Source organism: Euphorbia lathyris, chromosome 3, assembly GCF_963576675.1.
Source record: "Euphorbia lathyris chromosome 3, ddEupLath1.1, whole genome shotgun sequence".
NCBI classification, from domain to species: Eukaryota; Viridiplantae; Streptophyta; class Magnoliopsida; order Malpighiales; family Euphorbiaceae; genus Euphorbia; species Euphorbia lathyris.
In genome coordinates this window covers 106,731,539-106,757,415 of record NC_088912.1, presented here as the reverse complement: position 1 = coordinate 106,757,415, position 25,877 = coordinate 106,731,539, and the positions used below count along the sequence as shown (strand labels likewise).

General features: G+C 33.5%; 2 long non-coding RNA genes across 3 annotated transcripts; both read right to left on the bottom strand.

The window, feature by feature from the left end:
- Positions 1-14,992: 14,992 nt before the first annotated feature.
- On the bottom strand, positions 14,993-17,255 carry LOC136224554 (uncharacterized). The gene is made up of 4 exons (XR_010686485.1): positions 16,432-17,255; positions 16,169-16,342; positions 15,844-16,008; positions 14,993-15,633 (listed from the first exon to the last, which is right to left on the bottom strand). It is a non-coding gene; the product is annotated as an uncharacterized lncRNA (long non-coding RNA).
- A 5,848-nt stretch (positions 17,256-23,103) lies between these two features.
- Positions 23,104-25,544, bottom strand: LOC136221665 (uncharacterized). Of its 2 annotated transcripts, XR_010685247.1 has the most exons (5): positions 25,250-25,544; positions 24,622-24,723; positions 23,899-23,976; positions 23,476-23,672; positions 23,104-23,369 (listed from the first exon to the last, which is right to left on the bottom strand). It is a non-coding gene; the product is annotated as an uncharacterized lncRNA (long non-coding RNA). The 2 variants fall into 2 exon arrangements; XR_010685248.1 differs by lacking the exons at positions 24,622-24,723; positions 25,250-25,544 and adding an exon at positions 24,077-24,163.
- Between the last annotated feature and the right edge of the window lie 333 nt (positions 25,545-25,877).

Genomic DNA, 25,877 nt, shown 5'->3' with positions numbered 1-25,877 from the left:
ACCCTTATGGCTACCTCCAGAAAAACTCTCACATGCTTGTTCAAGTTATAGTTTTTTATCTACTAGCTGTTTACTATTTATAAATATGCATTAAGAAAGTGTCATTTTCTTTGGTACTAGTGGTTTTCACATCCGAACCTGAACTATAATCACTTCTTTATATTATTGTTTTTCCTGGACATTGGGATAATAATTTGAAGTCAACATCCGAATTCGATATGTATATGGAGCAAATGCAACAAGTCTTGGAAAAAGCTGGGATGTCCTATCATGCGAAAGAGCAGGCTTATCAAAACTTGAGTATCCAACATCAAATGTTGCTTAGCGAGTTCGATCATCAGAATAACATGGTTCATAATTTGCACAAGGCGAAGATGGAGGAGCAACAGAGAAGACATATGGACATTTCTAGGCTCATACAGGAACTATACATGACGAGAAATCCCTTAGATGGCTATGAAAAAGCTTTGAATGAGACAACTAAAGAATTCACCGAGTATAGAAAGAAATGCCCTTTGCCTGAAGAACCAATTTACATGGATATAGGGTCTGGTGGTCCTGTTTTGAGCACGAGTTAATCGGAGAAGTTGCCTTTTAAAGAAGAGATGACACAATGTCACAATGTTCTCCACCTGAAGAACAATATATGACAGAATGTGCTCAATCCGAAAAACAAGTTACTGAACAATCTATTTAACTGATACAACTTTATGTTTTAAGTGAAATTTGCTGGAAATTTCTTAACTTTGTTTTAAACATTGTTGGGATGCTAATTTTTGTTATTAGACGAACATACGCTCGGTCTCCCGTGGTTGGAATGACACGGATTGCTGCATTTGGGAACAAGACCCTTCTGGCGTCTTCTCTGTCAAAGGTTTCTACAATAGCTTACAACAGAGCTCAACTGAGAAACCTTGGTCCCGTTTCGTCTGGGGAACTCAAGTCCCGCCCTCGCGATCCAGTACCTGCTGGAAACTGATATATAACAAACTCGCCACTCAAGATAACTTACAGAGTCGTGGTTTTCAGCTTGCGCCCAGGTGCGCGCTTTGTCTTGGTTCGGGAGAAATGGCGGATCACCTTTTCGTGCACTGCGAATTTGCAAGGAATATTTGGAATTTTCTCGGATCAAAATTCGGGATAATTATCACAGCCACAAGTTCTTTCTCTGACTTCTTCTCCTCTCTTATCAATTACCACTTCGGCAAGCAGGTGCAATATGCATGGCAAACTGCGGTCATAAGCACAATCTGGTTAATATGGCGACATCGTAATCTTGCCATTTTCGAGTCTGAACTCTCTTCAATCTAAATCACAATTAACAAGTTACAATGCTTTATAAGAGAATCTCAGGGGCTGTGCAAATGATTTTGCAGTAGCCAAAATGACAGAAGAATCCTAAGAAACCTTCAAGTGGATCCTCTACTGCCGCCTGCTCCCAACATAACCAGCGTTCGTTGGATCGCTCCCCCTGCGAATTGGCTTAAAGTAAACACGGACGGCTCCGCTCTAGGCTCACCGGGTCCAGCAGGGGCAGGGGGCATATTCCGAACAGCCAGGGGCTTCGCTAGGGGCTGTTTCGCCTTCCCAATTCCTTCAAACCACGCACACATTGAAGAAATTATGGCTGTGGCATTCGCAGTGGATATCGCTTGGGAAAAAGGTTGGTTGCACCTATGGATTGAATCTGACTCTCTATACATTGTAAACCTGTTAAAGAAGAGGTCTTCGGAAGTCCCATGGTCTGTCGGGCAATTATGGCACAAGTGCCTGAAGCAATGCTCCAACATGCAAATTATTGTCTCTCACATCTTCAGGGAGGGGAACCGTGCAGCAGACGCTCTCGCCCGTTACGGGGTAACCACCTCTGGCATCAAATGGTGGAACTCCTCACCATGTTTTTGTCACTCTTTCATTTTGGACGATATTTGTAATTTTGTTAACTTTCGCTTTTAGTTTTCTCCTTCCCCTGTAAGACTTTTCTATTTTTTATATCCATTTGGGGTGGCAGGGCTAGTTTCTCGGGGGTGCCGACCTAGTTGGGATGTCCGATGACTAGTGCTGCTATCTCCAATTTTTACTCAAAAAAAAAAAAAAATTAGTTTGTCTATGATAAAACTATGCATGCGATGCTTGAAAGGTAACTTAACTATATGAGATGTTTTTAATTTAAATTGTTTGATCCATCACTGATAAAGAGAGTCAATTTAATTTCATTTGACATCTTAATGTATTTCCAACGTTTCCAAGTAAAGAGAGTGAATTTATAGATGAGCATTTCTGAAATTACATCATATATGAAGATTCACTAAAGGGAACACTGAATTTATAGATGTTTGATTTTAGAAATTGCATTCTTTTAAGGGCATATATGAAGATTCACTGAAGGGAACACTGTCTGTTTGCATAACGGTACCAACATATTTTTTACTACGAGAACCATCATATTTTTAACTGTACATGGAGCACCGTTTGGGTAAAGGCTATGCTTACTTTGTTTTTTTACAAAGTAAGCCTTACTTTGTGTGTTTTCACCATTGGATTAATTTTATGCTACATCGTCCAATGATGAAAACATACCAAGTAATGGTACTTTGGAAAAAACAAAGTAACCATAGCGAGGACCCAATGTTTGTATATGTGTGTTTGTATAACTGTATACTTATTTATCCTATTATTAATTTTTTCAAATTGTAATTATTTTTTAATATAATATCTTTAAACCAATATTTAATATTATTATAAATTTTTTAAAGTCATTTTTTTCTTTATCATAAAATCTATTAGAATTGTAAAAACTTGTTACAATGATAGTTTTACTCCTATTTAAATAATTTTTTAAATATTTTTCATTCATTTTTTTAGTCAATAAATTTTACGTTATTAAATTAAAGTTCTATAATTATATAAAAATTAATAAATGAATTACTTTATATTGGACAGATTGTGATTATGTAAAAAAATGAAAAAAAATTATATAATAGGAAAAATAGTTGTTTTATTAATAAAACATAAGGTAAAAAGTAATTTTGGTATTTTAAAATTTATTTAGTATAATTTGACCATTGACCCAACCATAAGGATTAAGGAGTGAACAAAAACAAAAATTGGGGGACTATATAATTATTTCTAAAAACACAAAGACTAAGTAGTGTATTAGTTAAATTGTTATTATTTACCATAAATAATAATGAAGTTTTGAAAGTTCATAAGGACTTTGAGATTATTAAATACAATTGGATAAAAATATGAGTTATTGAATGTAATTAGAAAAGAATATAAAGTTATTGAATGTAATTAGATGAGAATAGAGGGTAATTTGGAACTTCCAAATGTCCTATTATTTGATACTAATTCATAACTGCACTTACAGCTTTCATAACTTTGATATCACCTATGACAGATCTCAAATGGTTGTAAATGTGGCTGTCCATTAGAGATTGATATCTCAAATCTGGAAACTTGTTGATCTTAACAGATTCCGAGGCAACAAATCAAATCAAATCAAAATCAAGTAGGCAATCAACATCCAAGAGGTAAAGAAAATCATTATTTTATAGATAGCCAAGAAACATACAAGAAAAATCTGAAAAAACTTTAACTATATGCAAGAAAAACAATGGTCAAGAAACACCAAGAAAATTCATGTCAAGATCTGAGTACATCAGCACAGATCTTCTCCCCTATCTTCGCTACTCTTTGGACTCACCATGGACTTCCTTAGCCATGGGTTACTCAAAATATCACAATTTTCCCACTCATTTGCTTTATGCAGACGATGTTCTCCTGTTCTGCAAAGCTTCTTCCAAAGACGACTTCCAATGTCCTGTAGCTAGCGTTTATATATTTTGCATTCTTCATAGATTTATTTTTTAGGACTAGAACGATTGTATATGATTTTTTATGTGAAAATTAAAATGTAATTTATAATTCACTATTTATTTGTTGCTTTTTGTAACTGCCTGACAGGGAAAATATAAAACGGATTAGAGTATAGTTAGTATTTTAACGAAAATCAATTGTATAATTTTGTCAATTAAACCCTCATCCATGTGATAATTCACGAACATATCTTTGAAGAGATGGAATTATGTGAGCGCGTATCGTCTTAATTAATTTTATGGGATTTAAAAACCCGGGTGCAGAATCTCAAAATGGCATTAACCTAAAACATGATAAAAAAAAGGATTAATTAAAATGTGGCACAAGCCACGATATAATAAATAAGAAGTATGCACAGAAAGGGATCCACCAAGTGACGTTCTAAGTCAACGTTAAGTGATGCTGTACTTTACATTTAAAACTCAGTCTTTTCTAAAAAAGGTCTGGGCGTTAACAATCATCTTCATTCGCTATTCGATAAAAATTAAAAAAAAAACAAGGGTTTGAGCCTAGCTAGGATGTCTGACTTCTAAACATACTCTGTCTCAACTCTCAATAAAAAAAATTATATTCGATGTCCTTTTAATTTTTTATTTATTTTTAGGCAAATGATATATACAATTCTAAGGATTGTATATAAGCATTAATTTTTTATATGTTTTCAATAAAATAAAATTAAAAATCTTAATTCTAAAGCATTTATTTGTATTGGAAATATAATCAATTTACTAGTTTTTATGAATATTTAATAAAGTATCAATAAATGTTATTATAAGATTATAAAACAAAATTAACACTAATAATGGTAATTTATGGGTTTTTTATTTACAACTCTTAGGACTATAAATATCAGGACCCTTATTTTGAAACATGATGAAAATGATTAATTAAAATGTGGCACAAGCCACAACATAATAAATAAGAAGTATGCACAGAAAGGGATCCACCAAGTGAAGTCTTAAGACAAAGTGACAGTGTACTTTACATTTAAAACTTTGTCTTTTCTAAAAAGTTTCAGGCGCTCACAATCATCTTCATTCGCTATTCAATAAAAATAAAAAAATCAAGGGTGCGAGCCTAGCTTCGATGTCTGACTTCTAAACTTACTCGGTCTCAACTCTCAATAAAAAAAAATTATATTCAATGTCCTTTTAATTTTTTTTAACAGATTATACAACTAATATATAAAATATTACATAGGCGTCTACTTTTTAGGGTCCTAGGCGGCCACTTTATTGCTGAAGGGCAGAGCCGACCCTCGTTATTTCTGAATAGAATCTGCTGGGTGTAGAAAGTGAGAGACACACCAAATATATAAATAATTATGAACTTTTGAAAGTTCATAAGAATTTTGAGATTATTAAATACAATTGGATAATAATATGAGTTACTGGATGTAATTGTATAAGAATATAAGGCTATTTAATGTAATCAGATTAGAATAGAGGGTAATTTAGAACTTTAAAAATTTAGGGGGTTGTTGAAATGTATGAAGCCTATTATTTGATAAGAATTCAATATCTCAGACAAATGGCCTCGCCTACAAAAATGCATCGTTGTAAATGTGGCTTTGCATTAGACATTGATATCTCCAATATGAAAACTTGTTGTGTTGGGGATTGTGTGTCATTAGGGTTTACCTTCCACAAAAACCGGCTCAACAGATCTGGCAGCCAACAAATCAAATCAAATCAAATGGAAATCAACATCCAAGAGGTAATAAGAATCATTATTTTATAGCTAGCTAGGGTTGTGAAAGAACCGAAAAGAAACACAAAAATCTGAAAAAACCTTAACTATGTGCAAGTAAAACAATGGTGAAGAAACATGAGAAAACCTTAGCTATGCCAAGATCTGAGTGCATGCAACGATCTTTCAGGCTTTCTCAAATCACTGATTGCAGAATGTTGCCGGCGAAAACAATATCTTCTAAAAACATTGTTATGAACCTCGTCCCCCTTAAGGATATTTTGCTCAATGCTATTGAAGATGAGGGTGTTTTATGTCAGAAATGTCAGCAGAAATCCCTCTCACTGCTATGAACCTCGTCCCACTCAGGGATAGTGGAGAAAGAAGTTTCTTTAGAAATGTTCCACCTTAATAAGTTTTCAGCTATCACTCTAGTCAAGAATTTACTTAACTCCGTGTGTTCTAGGATTTTCACTGACATATTGCAACATGTTCTAAGATCGTCAAGCTCAAGCCAAGCGCTAGTAATTCCCGGTTTTCCTCATCTAGTGTTGGGGAGTGTGAGCAATCTTCCAAGAGCAGTGGATTTTGACTTTGGTGCAGGTGGATTATGGGGCTGGGATCCTTGCAAAACTGTCTCTGAAGATGATCAGACTATGTTCCTGATGTTTTCAAGAGGTTTTCCAGTGACGAAGGAGGAAGTTACAACTCTTTTTACTGAGGTAATTGGTGTGGGTGTTGTTGATGTTAAGATGCAACAAAAAATGCCAGAAAATGAACAACCATTGTGTGGAAAAATGATTCTGGATTGTTAAAGGGATTATGTTGACTGCACTACTTTGGAAAAAGAGGAAGAATCAAAATGGAAGGTAAAGAGAATAACCACCAAATTGAATGGATTCAATGGACTGCTTTGGAAAAAGAGGCAGAATCAAATGGAAGGTAAAAAGAAAAAACACCAATCACAATGGATTCCCTGGATTGGGAATGTAAGATGTGCAGATGTTGATGAGATTGCAAAAACAATAAAGGCATGTAGAATGAACAACATCCTTGCTGGAGGAATAAAGGTATATTCATTCCCAAAAAAACTGATGATTTTTCATCCTGTTTCTAAATCCCGATGCTTAGTAAGTCGTGATGTTTCAATGTGTAATTGGATGCTCTCTAATCTTAAAAACAATAGATGTTGTGTTTGGATCATTATCTTTGCTGTTAGGTTATTTGGGAATGGAGAAATAATTCCATTGAACATCTTAATCAATTTCGGTTGTTTCCAAGTAAAGAGACTGCATTTGTGAATTAGAAAGATTATATATATGATATGTGTCTAAAAAAGTATAGCTATATAATAGAAAAGAAACTGAAACGGAAATGAAACCCGGAAATGCTCCACTCTTGTGAATTAGCTAGAAACGTTATTATATGTTCCTAATGAGTTTTGGAGCTACTCTAGCTTATTATATGTGTTTACAAATGATATATCATTCTTAATTTTTGTTAATTACTTGTTTTTTTAAATGATGATACCAAACGGGATGCTATGTCTTCTATGATGATATGATTATTTGAAACCCTAGCTATCTGATGTTTCTATCATTGTTACTTTGGCATGATAAGTTTTGTGATAAAAACCAACATTTTTTTGTTATTTGTTATGATGAAACTATGGTTGTGATGTTTGACATGTAAGTTGATATGTATTGTATATTTCTCTTAAAATTATAATTTGATGTTTGTAACAAATGATCCGGAAACTGTTAGTGTTTTTCTTCAACAAATGATCCTAACTTTTTTTGAACTTTTTATGCTTGTTCGATCTTTGATCTATATGTAACAGCGAAGAACCCAGTAAGGGGAATATAAAATATTTGAGATTGATGTTGGTTATGAGATATGCTCAGACCCATGACAAACTCAGTGCGGGGAATATCTTATATAAATGCCTTTTATGTGGATACGTTAGGACACGCATTTGTTTTGTTATTATTAAACTATAATCTACTTTCTTATGTTGCATTCAGATACTGTCGACGCAATAATGGACATTCAGATTCTCATAAAGATTTAAATTCGAGCATGTGGTCATTCAACTTTTATGAGGGCAGATTCACTAAGTGCGCTGAAGACGGTGATTGTTTTGATAGGTTGATGGGACAAGCATACATTTATGCTAATAAAAAAAATTCACATTGGATTATAGAGGTTATTAACCCTGAAGATGATTTTTGCACATCGGGTTACCGAGGTTATCATTTGATGGTCCTCCCTACTTTCTTGAGGAAGAGTTCATATGGAGTTAAACTGGTTGCTTCCTTCATAGTCCATTTCCCTAATCGGGCGCTTATGGGACTACCAGTTAGAGACTAGATTAAGTAAGCATTGCTGAATGCTGATTTTTGTGTTTTGAAGTTACACATTGGTAATATGTTGCTCTTTTTTTTTCTGAACTAATGTTGTTATAAATTAGTAAATCAATTCGAATTGTGTGACAGTACCCAAGAGTGGGTTGACTGAGGATGAAGGTAAAGAAGATTTGAATGAGAATGTTGCTTATGATCTTTAATTTCGTTCAGAAAACGTGGTGTTTACACTCTCCAAACCAACTCAATTGACAACAGATGTAATTCAGGTTGAGACACCTTCAATTATTTCAGTCAAGAACAGACTCAAATCATTTGTGTTAACTACAAATCTAAGTGATATAGACCTTTTGATAACCAAGGTAACACCATATTTTATGAATGAAATGAAATATTGGTGTTACTTTGGGTTATCACGGTGTTAGCTTGTGTTATCAAAAGGGCTATATCACTTAGATTTGCAGTTAACAAGAATGATGGGAGTCTGTTCTTGAGTGAAATAATTGAAGGTGTATCAACTTGAATTACATCTGCTGTCAATTGAGGCGGTTTAGAGAGTGTAAAACCATATTTTCTGAATGAAATAAAAGATCATCTGTAGCTTCATCAAAACTAGGAACATTCCCATTCAAACCTCCTTCAATGATTCCTTTATCCTCAGTGAGCTCACTCTTGGGTACTGTCACACGATTCAAATTGATATGGCTTCCTTTAATTCTTTTCATCCACTACTACTATGAAACTAATGTTGTTCTACTTATATGTGTTGGAAATGTGCCTTACTTAATTTATTAACAGATAATGTTTTATTTAATTATTTGAATTCTTATTCAGTTATTGCTTATGTTTAGGAGAGGTTATGAAAGTCAGTTGCAACTGATGTCTGTATTTCTGTATAAATTTCGTGAAGTTCAATAGAAGTTTATGTTGGTTTCAAACTCTTAAAAGTTAATTACTACAAATTGGTATCAGAGCAAATTATCTTGAGGGATCTGTGAGAATGGAAGCAGATGCAGTATCTTTTAATCAGGTTGCTGCACCAGTTTTTGATGGCCAAAATTATCAAGCTTGGGTTATTAAAATGAAGGTTTATCTTGAAGCATTGGATCTTTGGGAGGCTGTAGAAGAAGATTATGAAGTTGCTCTGCTTCCATAAGGAGAGAAAGACAAGGAAGTCAAAAGCTAAAGCCTGTCTTTTTTCTTCTATTTCCAACACCATATTTACTAGAATTATGAGTCTGGAATCAGCAAAAGAAATATGGGACTACATCAAGAAGGAGTACCAGGGAAATGAAAGAACCAAAAACATGCAGGTGCTCAATTTGATTAGAGAATTTGAGATGCTGAAGATGAGGGAGTTAGAAACAATTAAAGACTATTCTGACAAGTTGATGGACATTGTTAAGAAAGTCAGGCTGCTTGGTAAGGAGTTCTTTGATGAGAGAATTGTCCCAAAAATCCTTGTTACTTTGCCAGAAAAATATGAGTCTAAGATTTCTTCTTTGGAGGAGTCTAAAGATCTGTCAAACATATCTTTGATAGAATTAGTGAATGCTTTACAGGCTCAGAGCAAAGGAGAATGATGAGAAAAGAAGAAATGGTAGAGGGTGCTTTCGAGGCCAAAACTGAAAGTTCAGGAGGCAGCAAAGACAAAAATTACAAGGAGAAGAAGAAGAACAAGTTCAGCAGTGATGACAAAAATGATGTGAGCACACCTTGCCCACATTGCAAGAAGATGAATCATATGGAAAAAGATGCTGGTGGCGGCCTGACATCAAGTGCAGAAAATGTGGTAATATGGGCCACATGGAAAAGGTTTACAGATCACAACAAACTGAAGCCGCAAAAGTTACAGAAGAACAAGATGAACAGCAACTCTTTGTGGCAACGTGTTTTGCAATTAACAACAGCTCCAGCGATGCGTGGTTGCGTGGTTGATAGATAGTGGTTGCACAAATCACATGACCAACAATCAAACTCTTTTCACAAAAATAGATAAAACTCGCATTTCTAAAGTAAAAATTGGAAATGGTGAGTTTATCTCAGTGAAAGGAAAAGGAACAGTGGCCCTTGAAAGCTTAGTAGGTGTAAAACATATTACTGATGTTTTATATGTGCCTGACATTGATCAAAACTTGCTTAGTGTTGGACAACTTGTTGAAAAGGGCTTCAAAGTTATTTTTGAAGACAAGTGGTTCTTCATCAAGGATACAAGGGGCAAAGATGTGTTTAAAGTGAAGATGAAAGCCAAAAGTTTTGCCTTGAATTTGATGGAGGATGAGCAAGCAACACCAACAAGTCATGTTAGCAATCAACTTACAACACCTTACACACCAGAACAGAACAGTGTAAGTGAGAGAAAGAATCGGAGTGTCATGGAGATCGCTAGATGCATGCTTCATGAAAAGGAATTGCCAAAAAGTCTTTGGGCGGAACCAAGCATTTTTATTGGCTATAGCGGCACTTCAAAAGCTTACAGAATTTTCCAACCACAAAATGGGAAAATTATTGTGAGCCGGGGTCAAGTTCATGGAAAATAAACAATGGAGTTGGGAGGAGTCACTTGAAAGGCAATCTCCAACAAATTTGCAGATTCTTGATGAAAAGATGGATGATGTTCCTGTTCGTGGCACAAGATCTCTATCTGATATCTATGAAAGAAGTAATGTTGCTGTTTTTAAGCCTTCAGAATTTAAAGAAGCCGAGAAGGATGGCAAATGGATAGAAGCCATGAAAGAGGAGCTTCATATGATTGAGAAGAATGACACTGGAGCTAGTTGACTTGCCTCAAAATAGAAAGAAAATTGGAGTTAAATGGGTTTTCAGAACCAAACTAAATGCTGATGGTTCTGTCAACAAACACAAAGCTAGGCTAGTTGTTAAAGGGTACTGTCGAGTTTTTGGTGTGGATTTTTTAGAAACTTTCGCTCATGTTGCACGTTTGGACACCATCATAATGTTATTGGCATTGGCTGCACAAAATGGGTGGAAGCTTTACCAATTGGATGTTAAATCGGCCTTTCTAAATGGCATCTTCCTGAAGAAATTTTTGTTGAGCAGCCAGAAGGTTTTGTAAATACTAAGACAATGAGGAGTTTGTTGGAAATGTGTCTTAGTTAATTTATTAACAGATAATGTTTTATTTAATTATTTGAATTCAAGAGAAGTTATTCAGTTATTGCTTATGACTGTATTTCTGTATAAATTTTCTAAAGTTCAACAGAAGTTTATGCTGGTTCCAAACTCTTAAAAGTTAATTACTACAATATGCACAGAAGTTGATGATGAAAATTGAGAATGCTGGTCCTTTTTTAAGATAATTTTGCCTTATCAGCAAATTTCTTAATTTCTCAATTGTTGAGTGGTTAATTTCTTCCCAGCACTTACTTGTTTTGAACATTGTCAGATTTTTGTGTATATATAATTTATTGAACTTCTTCCCAGCACTTATTGATTTTGTTTTATGATAATATGTTTTCAATGGTATTTAATTTCTTTAAGTTGAATCTTATCTTGGAAAATTATAAGTAATTACATAATTCAGTCATTTCATTCATGTACACATCCTAGATGAAAACTTGTGCTCTAGTTATGGAGTTGACAGTATTGGAAATTTGTAGTTCAGAACAGAATTGTTCGGCTAAATGTTCATATTTCATTTTAAAGTTTGATGTTTTTCTACAAAGTGTACATGATGGTAAGACAAATGCTCCTCTTTTGGAACTGCTACTTGTTCCTTTTTTTTAAAATGATGATGGGAAAACAAGAGAAGTTTTGGATATATAATAGCACTCCTAATACCTAAATGAAGGCAGTAGAAAGTTTTGAAAAACAGCATAATATTGAGTTATATACACGGATAGCTATAGTTAATTGTCAATTACACCTTCCTTATTGATTTAAAGAATTTTTTTTTTTTTTTCCTTTTTCTCATTGCTAGCTCAATAAAGGTGAATTCTACCTTGACTCTTCAGAAAACAAGTAATTCTTGTGTTTACATAAGTCTAGGAATAATTTTCGTGTTTATATAAGCTTACTAATCAGGGAATTCAATTACGTGCCTGCTTTTAAGCTAATTCAACATATTTCTTTGTTATTGCCACCAACTCAAGACATTTTTTGGTTAATTTGAAATCTTTGAGATTATTACTACTGATAGGTTGTGAAAGTTTTTATATTTTAATTGTGAATTCACTGCTTTCTTTCAAAATACTTCAAGTGGTAATTTTCTCAACCCTTCTTCAAATTATGAGCTTCTATAAGGGGATACAGTGAGAGGCACTCCAACTAATGCCAATGCCAATGCAAGTGAAGAATGCCAATGCATTTAGCAAGTGAAGAGTGCCAATGCAATATCTTCAAAGTTTAGAAGGTCAATTGGATCATTAGGCCAAATAAAACGAGTTCTAATTTATTAAGCCAAATTATATAATGTTTGAGAAAAGGGAATAATAAGTAAATGCAGGGGTCGTAGATGCACTGGAAGGCCACAAAAACAGATTGCCAATATCCTTAGTGGTTCTTAGTGGATAATCAATTCTACTTTTAGTTGCCAATATCCTTCTTTTGTTTGCTATTTTCATTTGTTTTGTATAATTAAAACTGTAATCTACTTTTAGTTCTTGATTGTTATTTTGCATCCTATCTTTAATTAATGGAAATCCGGAGAAAGCATATTCAGATGGCGATAACTGCTCCAGGAATTTTGTATGAAATAGGTGGTGGTGAAAATTATAAAAAGATATAGAGGGTGAGAAAGCTGCTGTCATTGCATATAAGTCACATACGAATATGTGGTCAGACACTTATATGTGGTCAGAAACAATATAGTTGATGTTCAATTCTGGGCTAGTGATGAAAATTGAGAATGATTACTAAGTTTTATCTCTTTATTCATAAATGATTACTAGTTTTAGGGGCAAGGTCCAAATTTACATTTAATGTAAAAAATGGTAAGATTTTGTCTATAGCAAAAATAGTAACTTTTTCAATCTATAGCAAAAATGACTGAAACTGAAAATGTAATTGTAAGTTTGGAGAATTGATAGGCAGAGAATTTTTTTAATTTAATTATGAATTCACTGCTTTCTTGCAAAATAGTCTATTTTAGGCTAATGTCATATAGAACTTAGAACTTGCTTTGTTACTTTTAGCAAGTTCAGAATGCTAATGTGATATTTTCAAATAGGAGGTCAATTGGATCATTTCCCCAAATACAACGAGTTCTAAGCCAAATTATATAATGTTTGAGAAAAGGGAATAAGAATTAAATGTAGAGGTAGTATATGCAGTAGAAGGCATAAGATCACAAATAGCATTTGGCATGAGAGTTAAAGTCAAAACAGATTGCCAGTAGCGCACTTGTGGTAGAACATACGAGTTCCAGTCATTGTTGTAATCACATTTTAGCTTTATCTAACATGCTAGTTTCAAACTTATTTGATTATCACATTGGATTCAAATAAGATGTTAATGCACCAAAATTGGAATTGATCTCCTTGACTTTAATTCTGATTTTACAAATAGCAACAGATTATACCAATGTGTAACTTCAAAACACAAAATCATCCTACCAATTAAATCAGCATTCAGCAATACTTACTTAATCTAGTCTCTAACTAGTTGAGTCCCATAAAGTAGAGACCATCAAGTGATAACCTCGGTAATCCCATTTTCAAAAATCATTTTCAGAGTAAATAACTTCCATAATCGGATGTGAATTTTTTTTATTAGCAGAAATCGTATGCTTGCCCCATCAACTTGACAAAACAATCACTGTCTTCAGCGCACTTAGTGAACTGAATGACCACATGCTCGAATTTGAATCTTTTATGAGAACCTGAATTTCCATTGTTGCGTCCATCAACACTATGCCAATGCAAGATAAGAAAGTAGACTACAGTTTTAATAATAACAAAATAAATTGGTTTCCTAATACATCCACATAAAGACATTTACTTTAAGATATTCCATGTAGAGAGTTTGTCATGTGTCTGAACATATCTCATAAGCAAAGATAGAACAAACATAAAAAGTTCATAGCATAACCAGTTGAATCAATCTGCTTAAAAGTAGGGAACTGAATTGAAGCAAAACACACAACTCACCATTTTTTACAAACATCAAATTATAATTTTGAGAGAAATATACAATACAGATCAACTTATCATATAGTTTCATCATAACAAATAGCAAACAAATGTTGGTTTTTATCATAAAACTTATCATGCCAAAGTAATAGTGATAGAAACATCTAATAACAAAAATTAGCATACCAAGTTTAAAACAAACATAAGGTTTCAGGCAATAATATCATCATAGAACACATGAGATAGGCTTATGTAAAAGAAACACAACTAACACATTTAACAATACCTCTATTGAAATCACCAGTACAATGCAAAAATCCTCCCCGTTTGGTATCATCGTTTAAAAAAAGAAGTAACTAACCCAAATTAATAATGATAGATCATTTGTAAACATATAATAAGCTAGAGTAGCTGCAAAACTCATTAGGAACATATAATAACGTTTCTAAGTGTCACAACGAGAAACATAACACATATATAATCTTCTAACTCACAAGAGTGCATTTTTTCCCTGTTTCATTTCCATTTGAGTTTCTTTTCTGTTATTTAGCTATTGTTTTTTAGAAGTATAGGATATAGATAATCTTCTAATTCACAAATGCAATCTCTTTACTTGGAAACAACACAAATTAATTAAGATGTTCAGTGGAATTATTTCTCCATTTCCAAATAACCTAACATCAAAGATCTATTGTTTTTAAGATTAGAGAGCATCCAATTATATAGTGAAACATCACCAACTGACTAAGCATCCAAAGGCTAAATACAATTGATTCGCAAAATTATAAAAGTTTGATACTGAAAATTTAAAACGTCCTTCTCTCATTAAAAAGTTATTGACACTGAAAACACTTAATGATTCTTCAAAAACTAGCATATTACGTGTCCTAAGAACTAAATAAATAGAAACAACCTTCAAATTCAGAGATAACCATGAATTAGACAAGATGATTAAAAAGTGGGCAATATTGATACATTAACTCTGAACTGAAGTACAACCAAAGCCTGTAATCTCAACTACTTGGAATATTTATACCTTTGTGCATTCTAAGTGTCTTTATTATTTTGGCAACCTCATCAACATCTTCACATCTTACATTCCCAATCTAGTGAATCTATTGTATTTGGTGTTTTTTCTCTTTACCTTCCATTTGATTCTGCCTCTTTTTCCAAAGCAGTGCAGTCAAGATAATCCCTTTATGTAGCTACTGCTACTGCTGCTTTGAATTACTATGCTGCTGCTGCTGATGTCAAAATTACTCACGGAGGTGTTCTTTTGCCCAATATGACAGAGAAATCTACAGAGGATCATTTTTCCAAACAATGGCTGTTTACTTTCTGGCATTTTTTGTTGCATCTTAACATGAACAACACCCACACCAATTAAGTCAGTAAAAAGAGTTGTAACTTCCTCCTTCATCATTGGAAAACCTCTTGAAAATGCAAGGAACATAGTCCCGTCATCTTCAGAGACAGTTTTGCAAGGATCCCAGCCCATAATCCACCTGCACCCAAGTCAAAATCCACTGCTCTTGGGAGAATGCTCATACTCCCGAACACTGGATGAGGAAAACCGGGAATTACTAGCGCTTGGCTTGAGCTTGACGATCCTAGAACATGTCGCAATGTGTCAGTGAAAATCCTAGAACACAGAGAGTTAAGTAAATTCTTGACTCCAGTGATAGCTGAAAACTTATTATGGCGGAACATTCGTAAAGAAACTTCTTTCTCCACTATCCTAGCAGTGAGAGGGATTTTTTCTGACATTTCTAAAGATACTGTGTTTGCATCAAGACATTTCAGACTTAAATTAGCCTCACCTGCAATGGCATTGAGCAAAATATCAAAGAGGGGGACGAGGTTCATAACAATACCCTCCGCTGCTGCTGCTTCTCTGCTGTTGCTGATGATGTAAAAATTACTCATGGAGGTGTTCTTTTGACAGAGAAATCTAGCCATGAGCAAACGTGTCCTCTGAATCGATTCTGTGAACAAATTGATCAATATTAATTTTTAGGTACACCACCATGTTTTTGTAGGATCAATCAACCAAAAATGCATCTAAACAACACAAGATCTCTATAATGATTTTCTTTAAATAATGCATATTTAAAGAAGAAATTAGTAATTTAAACATAAACTTACTTGCAGTCTCATATGATCCTCGGTGTTAGAAGAGATTGTTTTGCCCGGCAACATTCTGCAATCAGTGATAAAATATCCTCTTTTTTTTCTTGAGAAAGCCTGGAAGATCTTTGCTGATGTACTGACATCTTGGCATAGTTAAGGTTTTGTCATGTTTCTTCACCATTGTTTTTCCTGCACATAGTTAAGGTTTTTTCAGATTTTTGTGTTTCTTTTCCGTTCTTAACAACCCTAGCTATCTATAAATTAATGATTCTTATTACCTCTTGGTTGTTGATTTCGATTTGATTTGATTTGTTGCCTGCCAGATCTGTTGAGTCGCTTTTTGTGGAATGTAAACCACAACACATAAGATTGGAGATATCAATGTCTAATGCACAACCACATTTACATCATGCATTTATGTAGGTCAGGCCATTTGTATGGGATATTGAATTCATATGAAATAATAGGGTTCATATATTACATTAAATAACCTTATAATCTTAGACAATTACATTCAATAATCCATATTATTGTTCCATTGTATTTAATAATCTCAAAAATCTCGTGAACTTTCAAAAGTTCATAATTATTTATATATTTGGCGTGTATTTCACTTTCTACACCCAAAATGTTATCTAAAAAATTCTAACAAGAATTCCTTTCTCTTTCTCCGATGAGTCACTAATTATTGTGTATAACTTTTCCTTAATCAGAATTAATTAAATATCTAAAAAGCCAGTCAACATAAGAATTGAATTCCTAATATGGCTCAAATCATCCTTCCATTTCCCGTACAAACTGAGACATTTTTCTTTTCCGTAGTTTTTCCGCATTCTGTTTCGTGCAACATAGCACATATATATTCCTAAAAAAGGACAATCTCTAAATTCAATCTCTTTACTTGGAAACAATGGAAATAGATTAAGAAGTTCAATGGAATTAAATTCATTCGGTGTTGATCAAACAATTAAAAAAACAGATAATATAGTCATTACAAATGCAATGAATGATACCAGAAAGTACCAAACCATAATACAGAAGAAGCATAAAAAAGTACATCAGTGTTGAATCAATCCGCCTAAAAGTAGGCAACTGAATTGAAGCAAAACAAAAATACCATTTGAGAAAATCAGACACCAAGATGAACAATTTCTAGCATTGCCAAACTAAAATGAACAATTTCTAATGCTTTACTAAATGAACAAACACAGATTTGGACTCTGCAATTTTCTCCATTGCAAATTAAGCTAAAAATGGTTACTCTCAAAGCCGCAATCTCAACTAGTTGAAAATGCAGGAAATTACAACAAAAATAATTGTCTACTGAAATTTACATAATATTCAGATCAAGCATTAGCAACATAGTTTCATCATAGCAAATAACCAACAACCTTGATTTATATAAAAAAACTTATCATAACACAAGAAGCATAAACAAACTTGGGGTTTCAATTTCAAGTAACCATATCATCCTCACACATTATATAGGTTATATAAACAAACACACCAGAGAGCTTATGAGCATATCAAGTTTAAAACAAACTTATAGACACTCACAAACAAGCATATTTAACAATAGATCTATTGAAATCATAATTACAATCCTAAAATTCTCACCTTTTGGGATAATCATTTTTAAAAAACCACTGTAGAAAACAAGTAATTAAAGAAAAATTAATAATGATAGATCATTTGTAAACACTTATAATAAGCTAGAGTAGTTGAAAAACTCATTATATCTTCAGAATTTCCATTAAAACATAAAACCCAATAAAGAAAAAGTGAAAATATTTACTATAAACAATTATAAACAGTAATTCTATTTGTCAAGCAAGATGGTTTCCTGCTAAAAAGAATAAAAATTAAGATAGGATCAAAATACTGACCATCACTTGATGCTCCTCCCTTCTTTGTTGAGGAAGGGTTTCTACAGAATTAAGCTTGATTCTCTTTGGAAATTTACTGGACGACAGAGCAGTTAGAGATCAGATCCTAAAAGCATTGATTAATGCTAACTTTCTAGAGAAGATAAACCCTAACCTTAACCGTATCCATAATTGATATATGGGCTATCTGCTATTCAGATCTCACAGAGGAGATATCTATGAATATTGGGTAATCCTAATTGCTATTCGGCGATTGAGAAGAGCAAAGGTGTAAGTCCATTTATGTAGGCGATGTCATCCCTTACTCCCAACCTTCACCTACTCACTAAAATTTTAAACTTCTAAATTAGACCCTCTATTTTTGTCTAATTATCTTTAATAGCCTCATATTTTTGTCCAATTCTATCTTTATATAATTAATTTCAATAACCTCAAAACTTCAATTGTTCTCTAAATTTTTAAAAGTTTACTAGTATTTACCCATAAGTTATTTTCTTTTGGGAAAATTACAAGATAAATCAAGTTTGAAAAGTATTTTACAGATATGTAGAGTAAACAATTTTTATATTTCTTTTTATTAATATAGACAGTTACTGTGTCAAATTAAAAACGGATACTTATTAGTGGATATGAAATGTGCAGTTTTTTTTTAAAAAAATTTGACATAATAAGAAATAATTATTGGAGAATTGATATAATAAAAATTACCTTCACAAATTATAGAAACTTGTATTTATTTATTGAGATGTGAGTATTGTGTAACTATCCCTTTTCTTTTTGACATTGTAACACATGGTGTCTCTCACTGTAACAGTTTGGGCCAAATATTAGTCTTAAATTTAACCCTAACGTTCTTAATTCTAGTGAAGAATTTAACCTTAACTTATGAAATGATGCAAATTTAACTCTGCTAGTAACATCAATTTTAGTGCTACGTTACCGAAAATTAGAAAAAAACATGTTTTATTAGTATTTTACCATCACTTAAGTTTATTAATTTATTAGTAACAAAACTACAAAAATTCTGCTAAAATGCTAAAAACTAAATCTGCTACATATAAATTAATCACATTTTTTTTATCAAATTCTCTTAAATATTTAGAGTGTTATTAATATAGTTATAAAAAAAATATATGAAACTGCTTCAATCTAACGACAAACTTATTTGGAAGATACGATGTGATAATTAAATAACAGTAAACCAGTCTTTTTTCATTTTCGATAGAGCTTGGTTAAAATTGGTCTTGCTTGGAAAAATTAGGGTTTTATTTGCATCACTTCATACGTTAGGAGCTAAATCTGCACTTTGATTGAAGCGTTATGGTTAAATTTGACCCTTTTCCCAATAAAAAAAATACTAAACTTACAAAATAAATATTACAGGTTGCAATTATTGAGTTTCTATAGTGATTGTGCCGTGTCAATTTCGAACTAGTGTCAAAAGGATTAAACCGTAATCCAACCCAAAAAATTTCATTTCAATCTCGTATTAACCTAATCAGGTTAGTATAAATTACGTGTGGCATTGTCGAGTCGTATATAATTTTACTATGGGTCAAAATTATTTTTAGGAAACCTCAATTTGAATTTCCCTCTCATTTTATAAAAAGCCTTAATATTTATTATTGCCCTAAAATATTTGTTCAATTTTATCATTTTCTAATAAATTTTGTGGAAACTTTTTATTCGAAATTAATTTGAAAATGATAAAATTAAATTAAATTTTCTATTATCAAAATAAAATTCACAAAATAGTTTATGAATGGACAAAATTATAACAAACAAATTTGGATTTGTATCACAAAACTAATTACACCTAGTACACCAAGTTCAAAACAAACACATAGACAGGTTATGTAAGGTCCTCATGAACAAACACATTTAACAATAGATGTATTGAAATCGCCATTATAATCCTAAAATTCTCGCGTTTTGGCATCATCATTTAAAAAAAAAACCACTATAGAAAACAAGTGATCAGAGAAAATTAAATCACAATCTGCAAAACTCATTATAGGAAAATATATTGGATAAACATATTTCCAAATTGCATGTTTTCAGAATTCCCATGACAAAATAAAATCTGACAAAGCAAAAGTCCAAAAGCAAATGCCATAAGCAACAAATAGCAAATGCCAACAAAAACTCATAAATAACTTGCAAGTAGGGGCAGAGACAGCCCGGAGCTTGGGGGGCCGAAGCCCCCCAGCTCCGACGAAACCCCTAGGGAGGATACTGTTCCGCCCCTGTACAGCCCCCTCTCTTCTCCATTGTTGGAGATGGCCGCTCTCCTGTCTGTGTTTCTTTTTCGTTTCTTCAACGAAGAAGAAACAGACCATAGTCCCTGCCCAATTAATGTTGGGTTGGGAACTATTCTTTTAAAATTGGGCCCAGTCAAAACGATGTCGTTTTATCTGGGCCCAGTTTAAACAAAAAACTGTCAAATACATGAATATCATAATTAAGAACAAAATTACAACTAAATCATATCACCGAACTTAATTCTTGATATGTCATTATTCTTTATATATTATGATTTTACATCATACTTTAACAAGTCTAGACTCCAATTCATAAATTATAAACCCTAGAAAATTGGTTCTAGATTTCTAATTTATAAATTCTAATCCCTAAAATATATTAAAAGTATAGTTTGATATAATCCAAAATTATGACTTGACATAGTTGTAAATAGTTTTTGAAAAATGAATTTCTGTGTAATTTTCCCAAAAAAAACACATTGAATTCGCTGATTCCAGTAATATCTGTGTTTGGATTTTGAAGATGCAGACCGCTGCTGCCTTCAATCTCTCTTCATCCCGGTCTTTCCCTCTTCTCAAGCCAAACAGGGTTCTTCTTAACCCTAGATTCGATTTTGTTCACGCCTCTTCCAAACGGCAGGATACCATCGTTTTTCATGGCCTATGGTCTTCTCCCTCCCTTCGTAGGCAATGGAATCCTCTGCCTCCTCTCTTTCCTCACAAATCTAACAGCATCAACAAGCTTCAGGTTCGTCCTTACTGGATAATTTTCTCTATTCAGTATTATCTTGCCAATACAAGTTATTGTTTAAGTTCATGATTAATTTGAGCACTACAACTATGATATCTTATGTTGTTTGGTTAATGATTATTATGGAGCATATGGATGAATTGTACAATCAACACATGAAGAGAACTGAGATGAATTTTATTTGTCTAGTTACAGGATTACACAGATTCCCTTCAAAGGCAACATGCCTGTTGTGGTCGAACCCATAAATCGTAATGGTAAGAGACTTTTTCTCTAGTAATTTGAAATAGCCAAAAGAAGAGTTGGTAGTTCAGGTTGTTTCTTTTACTTAGGTTATATTGGTGAAAGTAGCTTGGTCTTATAATTAGATTTTTTCTATTTGCATTGGTATTAGCTAATATGTAATATTTGCTTTTGACTTTCATAGGAAAAGTCCAAGAGGGGTGCTTATATCCCCGGGACCAGGTTGGTAACATTTATTTATGATGCAGAATCAAAGTTCAGCAGGACCAAAAGAAGAAAATAAAAAAACTGAATTATATATTACATTTCCTTGTGTAGGCACACCACAGGATTTTGGAATATCCTTAGAGACAGTTCTGGAGCTTGGTCCTCTTGTACCTTTATTCCATGTGTGTATGTGGCTGCATTGTATTGGAGAGGCTTTTGGGGGTGAGTCTTCTAATGCATTTTATTAAAAGCTCTTCAAATTTGTACTTATTGAAACTTACTTCTTATGTTTACGTTTGACTGGTGATAATGTTTTTGATTGTACATGTATAATATGGTGGCTGTTGGTTTTATTGTCCTTATTGTTTCATTGTGTTTCAGGAAAGATTGTGCGCGCTCCTTAGTTTTAAGTACTGATGTAGATTTATTTGAATTCTATACATTATTGGTTCTTTCAAAACGTTTGTAGTGAAGTGTTAAATATTATCAGTTGTTTGTGAGTTCTTGTAGTTCTTGTGCTTGAATTCCTGTGTAAACCCCTTATCAAAGTTCTTGTTCTTGTAGTTCTCCTACCGGTTCATTTGGTCACCGGAAACTATAACTTCTGCAGTGTTGATTTATGGATTCTTCGCAGTGTTTGGTGGTTTCAAACTATGGATTGTTTGGGTTATTTATTCACCCCTCATGGAACCTAGATCAATGTAAGCCTGAATCTCTATGTAACTTTTCCTTTTTCTCTTTTTCAATTACTGTTTCAATTTAGTATGTTTTCTTCCCTTTCTAGGGTTCTGTTTTTTCTTCTTCTATTGTAGATTGATTTCCCTACTTAACCTTGACTGATTACTTTTCTTTGGGTTTAAGTTCTAGATTTGAAATTTTCTTTAGGTTTAAGTTCTAGATTTGAAGTGGATTGGTCCAAATTACTATCTTTTGCTTGTAAACTAAATTAAAAACTATTAAATGTCAGCTATCTTTTAGTTATTCTTATTGCCTAATAGTATTTTTATTTTTTTTAATATTTGCAGGTCCAGACAATCAAAGAATGGGAGACAACACATGGAAACTTAATCCACTACAAGAAAACAGCTTGTTAGCTACCGCAATTCTGGTAGCTAATTCGGTAGCTAAAGCGGTTTACCGACCGAATTTCGCTGTTTACCGACCAAACACGTTCAGTCGATAAATGCCTAGTCGCTGGACAATCAACGACTATTTTTTTTATAATAGTCGCTGACTATAGCGACCATATTATTCAGTCGCTGGTCAGTCGCAATGTTACCGACCAAAGTATGCGACTACTAATAGTCGCTAATGGGCTAGGTGAAACATAATCTGATCGATTTACCGACAACATTCCGACGGAAATCTGTCGGTATTTACTGGAAATTTTGTCAGCATTTTGCTATAAATTTTTCTTATCGCATTGTACTGGATAATTCATTTATTTAATTGGTAATTATAAATTTTATAAATAATTAGTATTTGTAATTACAATTATAAACATATTTTAACCTTTCACAATAAATTGATCACAATATTCATAAAAAGTGAAATATTTAAAAATAATATTTTTTTGAATGCAAACAGGGGAAGGGCCAACACCAGATATCCCTGAATTTATTTAAGTAAACAAAGAATACAAATACAATCAGTTTAGCCCGAACGGGCAAAAAAATACCTAACTACATAAACCTATAATTACCAACACCATTAATATCATCATTGATCAAAATGTTGCAAAAGTCGAGCGAAGAGGCCCGCCCTTGCGCCTCTGTTGTTGAAGACCATAATTAGCAAGTTTGTAAACTGTTCTAACCACACTTGGAGCTGGAGGTGCACCCGAAAACCTGTATCTCCGAGACTGATCCCTGCAATAGATGAAAAACAAAATGTCAAAAGACCACAAAATTCTTAAGCATATGTAAACAGAGAATTGCTTTCATGATTTCCTTTTTTACATTTCTGAAATCTTACTTTTGCAACGATGATAATAGCCCACAATATACGGTATTATCAGGCAAAGGAACCTCAGACGTATCAATCTCTGGGTTCACAACATGTATGTACACTTCCTGACCCAGATACCATGAGTTCAGAATCTATGCACGGAGATTCCAAATTCCCGCATTATCTGGAGAAACTAAGATGGCAGTCCAGGCCCTAGGAAAGACCTGTAATCAGATGAGCAAAGAAGATTTCTTTAAATGACGGGTCTAGATATTAGTTTCGTATCCAAAGTTCACATTTTCACATGAAAAGAATTTAAAGAAATTATCCTTCACACCATAAACTGTTTCGAAAATGCAAAGCTTCCTCCTTTCAGACATGACTACTTATGAAATGACAAACAAAATCCACAGTGGATATCTGATATTTCCATGAGAGACAACGAAGTACCTGTACGGAGCTTCGAGCAACACCATCCATTTGTTGTATGTGCCTCTGCTATTCTCTGTCCAGACTCCAAAATCCATACTACAACAAAAGAGAAATTACAAAGTTGCATTTCAAGTTATTGGCATTCCATTTTTTAGGCATAAAAATGATAACCGCAGCAAGACGACTGAATCCTCACCCCACCACAAAGAATGCATAGCCATCCATATGGTAGCTCTAGATAGTGTTATCATTGTTCTGGAAGATTATCTCCATAAAACCTTTGAAAATTAATTAGAGATGTATCAACTTTTGAAGGTCTGTTCATTAGCAAATTTGTGGTCAACTCCTATATATATATATATATATATATAAAATTTTCTTGAAGAACATGATAATCTATTTTCCAAATCTATAAATTGTGTATCAAATAACATATTCCTTACTAATGATACAAAAAGTACTCTTAGCTAGCTAACAACTATTTACTCCTAACTATCATAAATGATACAGTAAGGGTCCAATATTAGTAAATTAGACCAATTTTAGACATTTTTAAAAACCAGAAGAATGCACCATTTCAAATCAGAATCTATACTGTCATCTTAATTTCAATGTCTCTAAATGAGACCACATTATACTATAATTCCAACTGACCTGCCCAACATGAAATTATGCATGTGAAATTGAGCAGCATGAACATCTGACTAGAAGTCTATAAAAATTTGTGTAAATACTTCTCACCTTAGCTACTTCAATTTCAGCACGTATGCAGTTACACTCAGCAATTTCAAGTTTCAATTTGATTGACTGGGATGCAGCTTCCCATCTCCTATTTTCTTTCTCCTGGTAGTAAAACAAATTTCAAAAGGAAGTGAACTCAACATATCTTTACACAAGATAGAAATACACTAACATTGCAAGGAAGAAAAATAAAGAGTATATGCCGCCAGGAAAATGCAAAATTTCACAGGCTAGCAATAATCTGTCAAAGAAAGGATTTCACATCTACTCTTCTACAAGTATTAAAAGACTTATTTCAGACCTCAACCACTGAAGCTTTTATTTGCACTCTATGTATGGGAAATCATCGTCCAACAATAAGACAATTGCTGAATGCCCTCTTAACTTGTAATAAGATATTACAAAATAGTAAGAAACTTATTCAACCTTATAAACCCTGAATTCAACAAATTATAGAAATAAAATGATATTAAGGAGCGAAAACAGAAGCAAAATCTGTTTAAGTTCAGCTGTGGTGACCACCTCAAAATCTTTAGGTTCTTTGTTAAGAAGAAAATCCCACACGCATCCATGCTTTTAACAAAATGCAGACAAAGACATAGGAAAGAATTAACAGAAATTTGCTTACCCAAAATTGTCATCTCCCGAAAACTCTGGATAATGAAGGCCGACTACTCTTGTCCTTGATCGCTCCTTGTGATTTCACTTCGGGCTTCAGTCTATCATCATCCTCATTTAAGTTACTAAGCCCGGACTCCGTCGATGCTATATTTTCATTATGAATGGAGAAGGAGGTCGTATAGAAAGGAGAGGGAACAGGTAGGAGGTCTGAAATCAGATGAATTAGGCCGGAGAAGAAGAGATGAGATGGGACTTAGATCAAGATCGGAAAGCAAGGAAGAGAGAAGAGGGGGCTTAGGGCGAGATCGGAAAGCAAAGAGAGGAGAAGGGGCTAGGTCGATGTCGAGAGCAAAGAAGAAAGGAGACGGCGCTTTAAATCATAAAGCCGAATTAAACTAAACCGCGTAATTGCACCATATGGACGAGACTGTGGGTTCGATTAATGGCTCGATCATTTCGACCGTTACCAAAACTACAAGAAATATGGTCCGATTTGAGTGTTTGTTTGATTTGTGCCTGAATGAGGAGAACTGTAATATCTCTGCTTCGAATAAGCATGCGATTAAACGAAACGTTGATTTTCTATAACCACACTGAGATGATATAACCCGTGAATTGGAAGAAATAAAGAGTTG